At 38.7% G+C, this 13,283-nt stretch overlaps 1 long non-coding RNA gene across 1 annotated transcript; it reads left to right on the top strand.

Moving 5' to 3' along the window:
- The first annotated feature begins 2,784 nt into the window (after positions 1-2,784).
- Positions 2,785-4,442, top strand: LOC140945072 (uncharacterized). Its single transcript, XR_012166722.1, has 3 exons — positions 2,785-2,868; positions 2,975-3,092; positions 3,999-4,442. It is a non-coding gene; the product is annotated as an uncharacterized lncRNA (long non-coding RNA).
- Positions 4,443-13,283: the final 8,841 nt, after the last annotated feature.

Raw genomic sequence — 13,283 nt, 5'->3', positions numbered from 1 at the left:
TGCAATTTGCTTAAGCCAACGACAATTGGATGATTTAACCTACCACAAACTCTGAATCGAAATTCAAGTCAATTCTATATATTGCAGAAGTGAATCCTAACTGACTTTTGGCGCATTTTTTTTTGTAATCTTCAGCTAATTTAGATCCACTAAGTTGTTTGATCAGCTCTGTAAATATTTGTATTACAAATATTGCCGTGCAAGTATTTGGAGAGTGTATTAAGTAAATGTTTGGATTTTGGTAACTCAATGTCAAACTGACAAAAATGCTTCAAACATTGTGTTCCATGGAAGATTACATTTTGATCAAACCCGCAATTCATTGTAACCTTCTGAGATTTATCCACAATCCGTTTGGTAAGTGTACAGGCTGCTTACCATCTACAGAAATTCGGTTAAATTCAAAATCTCATCCGACATCAGCCAACAATTGGCCTTATTCAACACCTACATAATGTAGCCAGACCAGCCGTAAATATTACTATTAATAATAATAATAATAAAAGGATTCGAGAGAGAGAGACGACCATATTTTTCTGAAGCGGATCGAGTAGTTTCCCCGTGTCTCAAATCAGGTAAGCACCCTTACTCTGATAGTTATACCAAGAGACTATAAAGGGGACAGAGAGGGCATACCCCATATACACCCTATTCCATAGGTAATTCGTCTCGAGTTATTTTTAGAACCGCAGATCCCAAGGGGGATTGGACAACAGCCAATCACATAGCGCGAATGTATTCCGCGTGGACGACCCACGCTAGACCCACGCCTCCTCCACGAATTGACGCGGAAGAAAATGGGGGAAGACGCGGAGAACGATTTTGCTATTCCTTTTGTCGACGAAAACGACTACAGCGAGATTTCTGCGAAAGCTGTGTCAGCGAAACGGAAATTAAAAAAGAATCGCTCTTCCTCTCTTCAGCAGGGAAATCCTTAACACACTGAATATTCTCTCAGGATCATTTATAATTTACAGTTTGAAGAGAGCAATTCCTGGTTTGATATTTATTCCTTTATTAGTCTTTTATTATTCAACAAAAATAACACTTGGCGTCCTACTTGCCTTATTAGGGACTTTAAGATCCAACGGCGCGACGGCGACAAGAACGTCGCTTAAAAAGTGAATTTGAGTTTTTTCAGTCTTTATAGCGATTATTCCTACCCACGTACTTTGTCTATTGTAGGCGAACCCTCCTGAAGCTGAATTTCAAGGGACCATATTCAAGCTCAGAAAGAGAAATAAAATTACGTCGTTGACTGTTTACGTCTTCCATAAAACGCGAAATTAGGCATTTTCACGTCGTAGTCGTGCAAAAACAGGAAAGAAATGAACAACAAAGTGTGTTGCACGTGCGAAGCTGTTGTTTTGCTAATTAAGCCTATTGTTTTTTTGACTTTCTAGTTGTCGTCCGGGTCGTTGGATCTTAAACTCCCTATTGTACAAACGACCGGTTTCAATAGACCGGCGAAATTTCTCATTTTATTAAAGCACTGAGGTTACGACAACTTCGAGTTAAACTGATTTCACGGGTTGTCAAAGAGTCAAGCGATTCCTTTTTCCCAGGTGAGCGCCGACTCATTTCGCTTCAATATTCAGGAATGCTCTCGATCTTTTTACGCTTTCATTGCCTTTCGCCCGACATGTTTTGCACGGCGTTTAGTCATGCGAAACCTCCACGAAACATCCACGCCTCGCACGAGGTAACTTTATCCCGATTCTAAAAATAACTCGAGACGAATTACCTATGGAAGAGGGTGTATATGGGGGATGCCCTCTCTGTCCCCTTTATAGTCTCTTGGTTATACCTATGTATTTCATATCTGGCTTCCTTCCCTCTGGTTAGTTATGTTGTTAATACACACGTAGCGTTATCTATCACCTGTTCACTCTTACAACAACACCTACAGTTCCGAATTATCATTCGGTGTTGTGTGTTTACCTTTGAATAACATTCTTTACAAATTTAATATCGTCCTTGACAGAGAACTGTACACCTAGTTTGTAATTTTGTGATCTCGTATAATGATAACTTCCATTGCATCTTCCCGTGTTTTTGTAGTTTTGTCACCTGTAGTTCTTTTGTCTTTCTTTCTCTCTTTATTGTCCTGAATTCGAATGAGTGATTGAAATAAAATACAAAGGAAGGTGACAGTACAACTCCTTTTCATTTAAAATTGTTTACTCCCAAATACCACAAAAGTATTTTCAATACCCGCTGAAACTTCCGATTGCGCATGCCCGTAAATAAACGACGGTAGTTTTGGATATAGAAGTACGCGATAAAAAATGATTTGGTTGCTTGCTTTTTCATTTTACATCGTTGCCACAGTTTTCGGTGCTGATGAACATTCCAGATCTTCTTACTTCAGAACAGTGGAAAACAGGCGCTTAGCAGCACAAGTGGCCAAAACATTTTATTCCCCTAGTGTTTTGTCGTGCAGTCATGCGTGCCTCAGAAATACTTGGTGTTCCTCTACAAATTTCAAGAAAGGGACAGGTGGCACAGGAGTATGCGAGTTGATTAAGCATGAATCCAACTCAACTTACTATAACAGCAAACTCATACATCAACCAGGCAACACATATGCAATAATTCTAAAGGTGAGTAAATGCAACATTTTATTTGCGCAATGCCGTGAGAGAAATTTTTTACTATTAAACTTTTTCGCTGGCGTATCTAACGGAAAGACAAGTCGAACAGTAATATTTACAAGCAGACAATAATTTGCTATACAATCCAAATAAAACCTTAAACTTCCGCAAGAGCTAGTGACATTTGACACGTAAACGGTTTAACCGTTTCGATGCTGTGTGTTTATTACCAGAAAGCATGATTATGATTCTGCATGGCTAAGGAATAATCTCAGTTAAGTTGAAACTCCCACAATTTCTCCCCTAGAAGGGTACAAGCAAGCGAGGAAACGATTTCCCTTCCTGCCATTTTTCTAAGTTAAAACTGTTTTTACTGATAGGGTTGTCTGATGACTGGATGCCTAAATGGAGGTTCTTGCTTGTTAGACAAGAAAAAGGAAGCGTTTTCATGTTCGTGCAAACTACCATGGAGTGGGCAGAGATGCGAAGAAAAATTGAGTAAGCCTTTAGTACAAAGCGTTTGCACATATTTGTTTTTCTATTTATGTATTCGTTTATTCATTTTTTTTGTTTTTCATGAGAGAAAAGTCTTGATGTCCTTACTTCAAGCGTTTTAATGCTGGTTTCGTTTCTATCATTTGTTACTGAGCTCCCCGGTTGACTCGTTAGGGCAAATTCCTTAATTATGGCCTCTAACGTATATGCTACTGGCTAGGGTTTTTTTAATGGCCCCTCTGTCTTGAGCAGAGCATTAAACAATCGCGAGAAAGTTTTGAAATAACTCCAAAGCACTTTCAAAATAAGTTACGTTTTCGCTAACGTCGCCTCCCTGATTCGTGAATCACAGGCGCATTAAGAAGGTGAAATGACAGTTGTCATAACATTCTTCTGGCGGCTAAATTGAAATTCGTCTGAACGGTTCCATTAAAAAAATGATAAGTTATTTTCCCTCTTTATTTTCTTCTCTCGACTAAGTTTTCTACCAAGCTTTCACAGAAACGCTCGCTATAATGCTGAATGGTCCGTAACTAAGGCTTCATTCGCCTACCTTAGCTACCATGGGCAAGCCAACTTTTCCAACTTTTCCTTCCGAAACTTGGTGATTCTTTTACATGAGAAATAAAACGTTGGCTCGACTAGAAGATTGACCCGCCTTTTTCGACCCAGCCGGGTCATATCGGTCAAGGCGAAACAATCGGAGCATGCGCGAGCGTTGTTGTAAGCTCTTGGCTCTGGCAAACGGTCAACTTTTTTCTCATATAAGCGCTCGCCAAAAGTGACTCGGTTGGGAGGATGATCCTCTTTCTAGGGACATTACTGCATCTCAGCTTCTATTTTCCACTGGCTTGGAGTCATATTACTTTTAATTATTCCTTTGTTTGTCTGTTTTTTTTTTTCGCTCAGATTGTCCAGTTGGCTGGTCTGCAGATGGCGACTCGTGTTATTACCTAAACGGTACAGTGGCACAGAACCAGACAGACGCCCGCAAAGTATGCCAGGCAATGGATGGAGACCTCCCAATAATCAAATCAGCCACTGAAGACAAATTCGTATTTGAACTGATAAGAGACAGTGAAACAGTCACAACACTTGGTACCTGGCTTGGGTTAGAGCGAGATAAGAACAAAAGCAAGTCATTCCATTGGATTGATAACACTCCACTTGAAGGAGGGTTCAAGAATTGGTTTTACAAGGAACCGAACAACAAAGGCGGTAATGAAGATTGCGTCCATATGTATGGAAAGCGAGCTTGGAACGGTACGAGGCCAGGAAAGTGGAACGACTACCCCTGTAGTTGTTATCATAAGCTTCCTCATTGCCCTGTTATACTTTGCCAGAAGCCTGCATACTAAGCAAGCCTGCAATGCACTCTTATTATTATTATTATTATTATTATTATTATTATTATTATTATTATATATTATCATCATTATTATCATTATTACTATTAAATCAATAGATTTTGGTTACGCTCACACGGCACCAGACAAACTTTCGAAAGGTTGAAAATTCGAAAATTATTATTATTATTATTATTATTATTATTATTATTATTATTATTATTATGAGGAAGAAATTAAAGCTGTTTGTTTATATCCTTCTTACCGTGGTTGCCATCTTTGAATGTATAACAGGAGGAGATCGAGGAACTGATTCAACATGCGGTTACTCGAACATTGACGGGCAGGAAGAAAACGTTCGCCATACAGGCTTATACTTAGATAAAAATGTTACGCTGAGATTAAAAGCTGTACATAGCTGGTGTGGCTTTTTGGCATTTGCGTTAGAGGTTCCCAATAATCATTTCTCTACTAATTTGTGTAAAACAAACAAATGAACATTCTAACTAAGGGGATGGGTGTGGATGAGCTTTGTCGAGTTTGAGACCACGAAATTTTCTTATACCTTGCTAAGCGAAAGCCGATTAGCATTAATCCTAGGCTAGCCAGATTTTTTGACAACTTATGTCTTCTAGAAAGCTGTAACCAGGGCTCGGTTTTACTTAAAGACTTAGTTTTGTTAACCAATGATGATTTTTCAGCACGGATATAATTAAGTGAACGTAATCGCTGGTTAAAATTTCTACTCTGGATTGGTGGTTATTGTTTCTCGCGGGGAGCTGGGCCCCGGAGTCAATTCAATTGTTTAAAAACATGAGAAATTTGAAAGTGTAGTTATTATTTGAGACTGTCCAAAGCAGTAGCATAGTTTGTGAACTACACTGTACATTGTTTGCTGATTTGCGGGGGCACCCAACGGGAAATTTTGAGAAAAAGACCTAAAAACAACAACAAAGTGTGAATAAATTTTTCTGAGACTATTTTACGCATTTTGGGAGATTGCTGGAAAATAATTATCTGTTCCTCACTCCCAGCAAGACTGATGGAAGAGTTCCCAGCCAGCAAACTTACAACCTCCAACCCGACTTACTGGGAAGTTTCATAGGGCACAATTCAGATCTTGAGTGGTAAGTAACCCATACAAGTAACCCGTAGCAGCTATTCTAGACTTCAAATCCCCTCTCACACCCTGAATTATCTTTTTCCCAGCAACACTTTCCTGCCAAGGACTATTATTTCTTCCACATCTCCCAGCCAGCAAAAATGTGCCTGAAGAACAGATATTTTGAGGAACAGATCCATTGCGTGCCCCTGGATTTGTTCACGCGATGAGGATAGCCAGATAATGGACGTATTTTAGAGGTAAACATAACGAAAAATTTCCAGTGTACAGTAGTAACATTGAGCGTTTAATTTTATTGAGTCAGCTTTTAGATTATCTTTCAGACATTAGAGATGTGGACTTTTTTCCCCATGTCTTGCACTGTCTAGAAATAAAATTAAAATTGAAGGAGAACTCCACCACAACGCGAAACTGTTCAGTATCTGTGGGACAACATTGTTTATACTACTACATGAGAAATTTCTGCAATTTTATTGGCTTAGAGCAGTGGTATTTCCCCTTATTTTGAAACACATACATGTAAAAATTACAAACCTTTGGGGTAGTAGTATAAACAAATAATGGCATGATTTGTAAGTGATATTTGGCATAAATACCACTCGTAATATTTCAAAATCATTACAAATTTCACTCCCTAACGGCTCGTGAAATTATGTATGACAATTTCGAAATATTACTCGTGGTATTTATGCCAAATAGCACTACAAATCAGGCTATTCCCTATACTAAAACAAATCAGGCAATTTTGAAATTCCTTTGAGTAGCATTCAAAAACCTGGACGCTACCGAACCTTTAATATAATCAGCTCGTTCTGTTACGTTAAAAGTGCCAGTAGTGAGTCTGTACTCTGATGGATCATAGGCAAGTGTCATAAATAATTTGTAAAAATTGTCATAGAGAATTGCTCTCGACCAGACAATTTTAGCTTTCAAGCAATGAGCGCTTGAGATTTCGATGTTGTTATTGTAAAACTGCATGTTGTTACAAAGGCGTGTTTTACTTTAAATCACCTGAATTTTCAGGATAATTTTATTTAAACGACATGATTGGTCTACATTAATTATTATCACAAGCAAACTTAGTCTTGACAGTTTGTTTTACTAAATAAACTTTTCCTTTTATTCACTTTGGCGTGGTGATTTTTTTAAAACTTAAACCTAATAATTTAATTTAACCTGTAATACTTTTTAATTTAAACCTATTCTAAATCTGCATCCAAATCCTCTCAAAGAAGTGAATGCTAGCTGACATTTGACAAATTTTGTGATAATTTTTAGCTAAAATGGCTTCACTAGTTTGTATGAACAGCTTTGAAAATTTTAATTGAAATTTTGAATCTCGAAATTTTTATGCAAATATTAAGAGAGTATGACACTGAATGTTTGTACTTCTGTAGATTCAGTCATCAAAGCAAAAGTGTTTTGGAGAAGAAGTTAAATTATGTCCAACCAGCAAATTATAAAAAACCCCAAGGAAATTATCCATATTTCCGATATTTATGGAGACATATCGTAGTGGTCTATGATCAATGCTTCATTGTGATTTGTTGAGCTACTACTAGGCTATTCGTTATAGCCCACTAGTAGCGAAAAGTGCCGACTTTTTGGCGGCAAAAAAGGCTTAAAGTCTAGCCTTAAGTAGCTAAAGTTGTTTTGTCTCGATATTTTTGACCAACTACTTGGATTTTACTAAAACAATTATTCCTCTCGCCCTCATGGCCTCTGAGTCAATAGCCAGTTCGGCCTTCGGCCTCGTGGGCTATTGACTCAGGGCCCATTCGGGCTCGAGGAATAATTGTTAAGTAGCCTTTGATTTTCCTATCTAGGAATTTCCAATTTGCCTATAGAAGGGCATGGTTATACCATAAAGTTCGCTACAGCCAGGTTATCAATCTAAACAAAGCGTTTTTTATCACCTGTTTAGTCTTAGAAAACCCCCTTACAGTTCTGCCGTGCTTAGTCTTAGGTCCTGCTGTAGGTCTTGATTATTTACCTCACTCATAACAATCGTAATCCTTTCAATTCCGCCCTTGACAGGGAACCGCATAATAAGTTCGTAATTTCGTAATTTGTATTAATATGAAGCTTTTTTCCCATTTCATTTTCTGGCATCGTTAAAAGTTTTGTTTTATTTTTCTACCTTTCTTGTTTTCATTCCAGAAAATGCGTGACTTTGACTAACGCTCTCCCCCTCAATTATTTGCGTGCAGAGAATATTGAAATTTGTCGTTGTTGTGTTGTGTAAACAAATAAATGAATGAAAAGATTAAAATAAGTGAATTTATAAATAAAGTAAAGGTAAACACGCCAGTAGAACTTCTTTTAATTTGTTTTATGCCAAGTACTATTCTCGAATATTAATAATACCTCCGGAAATAATGATTCCCGTTACACATGCTCCATAAGTTAAGGACGTTTCGATTTTTGTAGTATAGGCGACAAAATGATTTCGTTACTTACTTTTTGCTACCTCGTTGTCACAGTTTTCGCTGATGACGAACCTTCCAGATCTTCCTACTTCACAAATGCGGAAAACAGGCGCTTAGCAGCACAAGTGACCAAAAGACTTTATTCCGCTAGTGCTCTGTCGTGTAGTCATGCTTGTCTTAAGAATCCCTGGTGTTTCTCTACAAATTTTAAGTACGGAACAGGTGGTAGCAAAGGAGTATGTGACTTGATTAAGGCTTCGGAGTCAACTAAGGATAACAAAAACTTCATTTATCAACCAGGTAACACATTTACAATGATTCTTAAGGTGAGTATTGTAGTATTTGTTTGCGCAATCATGAGCTTAAGCAACGACGACTTCGATGGCAACGAGAGGCGCTAAAAAGCAATATAGGTTTAGATTGGCAAAACAACAACTTTGCACATGCAGCACGCTCTTTTGTGCCTTTCTTTGCTGTCGCTGCACGACTACGACGTGAGTCTCCCTAATTTCACCTTTATGGAGGACATACGTGAACACAAGACAACGATTTTCTTTTTCTTTTTGTGGACTTAGAAACAGCCCCTTAGACTTCAACTCCTGAAAACAATCGCCAAGATTTGACAAATTAAAAGAGTTGGAATAAGGGCGATGAACAAGTTTGAAGCAGCGCAAATTCACTTTTTGAGTGACGTCCTGCCGTTGCTGTCGTCGTTGCTCAAGCTCCCTAATGATGAGACAGGAATGCCTTTGTATCTTGAAGGAGACTAGGCATTGATACCTGCAGGTAGTCAATTATTTGTTATACAATCCAAATACAAGGCATATACAAAAGCTTTTCATATTTACAGCTCGGGTTAGTTTTTATCGCATTTTAGATTTTCTCGACGAAAATGTGTTTAGGCTTCCCTTTCGTTCATGATTACAATTTAATTAAACTGACTCTGAAACTCAGTTTTTTGTATCAGCCCCATATTGAGCGAAAGCAATTTCTTTTTTGGCACATTTGGTCGGTACAAATTCGAATACGGCTGATATTAGTAAGGTATAATCATAGTTAATTGAGTGGAATGGTTATGAAACCCGTCAGACTCCTTTGTTATATGTTTTTGTGGACCTGAAAGTGCACAACGTTCAAAAGAATTCCTATCATTTTGATTGTATTGACCAATAAAAACGTTGCATTAATTTATTCCGTAACAATTTGCCAACAGAAAACAAAGGATTGTGCACTTTCAGGGCGCTTCCAACATAAACTGCAGTACTGTTGTTTTTATCATTGATGTTTGCCGATTTTCATAACCAGTCTCCTCAAATAACTATGGTATAATCAAGTTAAAAATGATCTCCGTGACAGTTTTTTTTTGTTATATAAAAAGGTAAAGTATCGCTTGAAGTTAACTGTCATTTACCGCAACGAGTTTGCGATATCGAAGCTTGGAGTGACTCTTGTTTATTACCGGAAAGTGTTATTATTTTTATGTCGAATCGCTAAGTAACGATTGAAGTTAAATTTAAAAATTCCGGGAATTTCTCCGCACATTAACCCATTGTTTGGCGAAAGCAGACATGCTTTCTTGGAATAAAGATTAAAAATATCGTGCATTTTGGATGCAAGGAAGCAAGAAAACGATTGATTTTGCTTTCAGTTTTAATAAAGCACTTCTTGCTTATAGGGTTGCCTGATGACTGGATGCCTAAATGGAGGATCTTGTTTGTTAGACAAGAAAAGGGAAACGTTTGCCTGCTCGTGCAAACTATCATGGAGTGGACAAAGATGCGAAGTAAACTCGAGTGAGCCTTTACTTAGTTTTCGGGTTTTCTGTTTTATTATTATTAATTCAATCTTTTCTCATGAAAAAAAAAGTTTTTACGTCCTTACTTCAAGCGCTTTAATGCTGATTTTATTTCTTATATTTGTTACCAAGCTCCCGGGTCGACCCGTTCGCGACGCTTCCTTATATGGCCTCCAGTGCCGGATATGTTCCTGGGGAGGGTTTGAATTTTAGCTCTTTCGTCTTGAACAGGATATTGGAATTATCACGAAAATGCTTCGAAAGGACACGAAAGCACTTAGCAAGTGACATTTGTGCAACTAGGGAGTTAAAGACGCTTTAATGCGCTTTAATGCTGATTTTATTTCTTATATTTGTTACCAAGCTCCCGGGTCGACCCGTTCGCGACGCTTCCTTATATGGCCTCCAGTGCCGGATATGTTCCTGGGGAGGGTTTGAATTTTAGCTCTTTCGTCTTGAACAGGATATTGGAATTATCACGAAAATGCTTCGAAAGGACACGAAAGCACTTAGCAAGTGACATTTGTGCAACTAGGGAGTTAAAGACGCCACGACAGCGAGGACAACGAGAACGGCAAAAAGACATTAGGTTGAATAGGCAAAACAACAACTCGCTTTTTTGTTCATTTCGATTTTTTTGACCTACAATGCACGACTACGACGAATTACTACGACTGAGACGAAAAAATATTTTTGTCGTTCTAATCTTGGATATGGTTCTTAGTAATTCGGCTCCAGAAGAGTTGGCTTGCATAAAAATAATTACGCGAGCTGGAATAATCGCGATAGAGATGGAAAAATTAGGAATTCAGTATTTAAGAGACGTTTTCGTGTCCGTCGCCGTTCTTGCTATCCTAAACTCCCTACTATCGCCTCCATGAAGCGTCTTTCAAGCTCCCCTCAAAATAGAGCCAATGTAACGATTGAGGAGAGAGGAGGAGTTTTTCTATCCCCTATTCCTCTCCCAGCCAAATTTTCTCCTTAGCTTTCAAAGAGTCGCTTGCTTAGTAGCCTCCCACGCAGACAATCTTAGGGGTTCGTCACACGTTCCTGTCCCTCCTGGAGCAGGAACGCGTGACGAACCCCTAAGAACGTCTGCGAGGGAGGCTACTTGCTCAGAGGTCCGTTGCTATCAAAAAATCTTATTTCTGTGGCTTCGATACCATCTTTCATTGCCTTGAAGTTATCTTTCGCTATTATTTGCTTCTTTTTGCTTCAGGGATGTCCATCTGGCTGGGTTACATTTGGTGGTTCATGTTTTTACCTGAGCGGTACAGAACAACAGGTCCAGAGCGACGCGCACAAGGCATGCCGGACTATGGGTGGAGACCTCCCAATAATCAAATCAGCCGCTGCAGACAAATTTATATTCGAACTAAAAAATGGTAATACAGTCACACCATTTGGTGCGTGGCTTGGGTTAGAACGAGTTAACGTTAACGCAACCAAGTTCCGTTGGATTGACGGTACTCCACTGGAAGGAGAGTATAAGAATTGGTTTGACAGGGAACCGAACAACCAAGGCTTTAATGAAGATTGTGTCAATATGCTTGGGAAGTCAATTGACAACAGAACGAGCTCGAGGGCAGAAGGAAAGTGGAATGACTACCCCTGTGGATGCCATAAGAGTCTAAACCTTTGCCCTGTTGTTCTTTGCGAGAGGCTTTTACGGCCATGATAAATACTGTTGATTCAACTTCGATTCTTGCAATTGGACGAGCGCGCGGCGCAAGTTCGTTTTGAAATCACAAAGCACGATTTTAAACCAAAATTGCACGACAAGAAGTTAATTACCAATTTATTACAGCCATTTTAAAATCGCAGAATTCAGTCATTACCAATGTTTATTTGATCAAATAGCGGAAACAAAAAGGCCATTACATTTCACCTTGTACCCGAAACAGAAATGATGCAATATAGAGCGAAAATGGTACTTTTTAAAAAAAAAATGATGCCATTTTAAACAGATGTGATCTAGAGCAAAGTATAATGTAATTGATGAATAAATCACACTGCTGAGAGCCAATCAAATTGCAGGGATCACCAAAATGGATATAAAGGTGTAGTGTCAGAGCGCAAAACCTTATCAGATGTTCAATCGGTGTTGTTATCACACAGTTGAAGCCGGCTCTGCGGACATCCTTTTAATACGGAAACCTGCATATGTAGCGGACAGTTTTGTTTATTTCAACGAAATGCTAATATCTATCTCTAAAATTAAGCCGCTTTGTACGGACACTGGTTAGTACGGATTACGGATACTTTTTTTGGGTCCTGAGTCACAACCTTCCATATATCTTCAAACCCGCTTTCGGACACTGGTTATCTGTGCGTTGTCTAGTTTCATTGTGTGCTAGTTGTAAACATTGTACCCTGTTTAAGAAACGAAAGATTTCTACAGGTTAGTACGTCTTTGTCCCGGTGTTTGACCTCTATACTGTGGTCCTTTAATAAAGTTTTTTGCCTCCTAATACACAAGTTTCACTTCCTTGGCTTTTTGCTTCAGTTACTGCTCCTTTATATCTTTAGCTAGATAGATAAAAAATGTGTGCCTGTAAAGCATGTTGAGGCATGAGTTGACCTTAATTTGTATAAAATCTTATAATGATCCAGTAAGTTTGTGACAATTTACCAGAACGTTCTAAAATTAAGCAACCTCAAAAACAACAGTACCCTTAAATTTCCTGTTTCGTAAGAAACAAGATATTTGTGTCACGTAAAAATTCAACACCTCGAAAGAGAGCTTTCCGGAAGATTTTACCGACTTTTAGAATTGAAATGCATGGCTGTAGAAGAAAAACTGCTTTATCTTCGCGAGTGGTCGAGACCACAAGTTGAGCCATGCCTTAACATGCATGAGGTTGCTAGTGGTAATGCTTTTTCTGAGAGTCCAGTTAATACGGACACCCGGATCATGCACACTTTGGCATGTCCCTTGGTGCATGTCCGTATTAACAGGGCTCCACTACAGTGTATCATTAAGCGGAAGGTAGTTAAATTGCATACTAAGGTATCATACAATCCAGGGTATTAATTATTATTATTATCATTATTATTATTATTATTATTATTACTATTATATATTATTATTATTATTACTATTAAATCAATAGATTTGGCTACGTTCACACGGCACGAGACAAACTTTGGAAAGGTTGAAAATTCGAACGTTTGCAGGTGTTTCGTTCACACGGAAGCACCTTAAACGTACGAAAAGTGAGACTTCTATTCGTTCGAAACTAAGTTCGAGTTCGAGTTACCGAGGATAAAATTACATAAAATGTATGAAGGAAATCCATGGGAAATCGACTTTGGTTCGAGTTAGCGCGAGGTTCGAGTTAGTCAGGGTTCGAGTTAGTGGGAGTCAACTGTAAATGTATGAAGGAAGACAAGGGGAAGTCGACTTTGGTTCTTGATAGCGCGATGCTCGAGTTGGAGGGAGTCAGCTGTACTGCGTATGCATCGTCCCCAACTATCTTGGGTGGCCAGTGCTGCTGCATG

The sequence above is a fragment of the Porites lutea genome, chromosome 8 (assembly GCF_958299795.1).
Source record: "Porites lutea chromosome 8, jaPorLute2.1, whole genome shotgun sequence".
NCBI lineage: Eukaryota > Metazoa > Cnidaria > Anthozoa > Scleractinia > Poritidae > Porites > Porites lutea.
The sequence above is the reverse complement of the archived record's forward strand: the minus strand, read 5'-3'. Positions and strand labels throughout refer to the sequence as shown.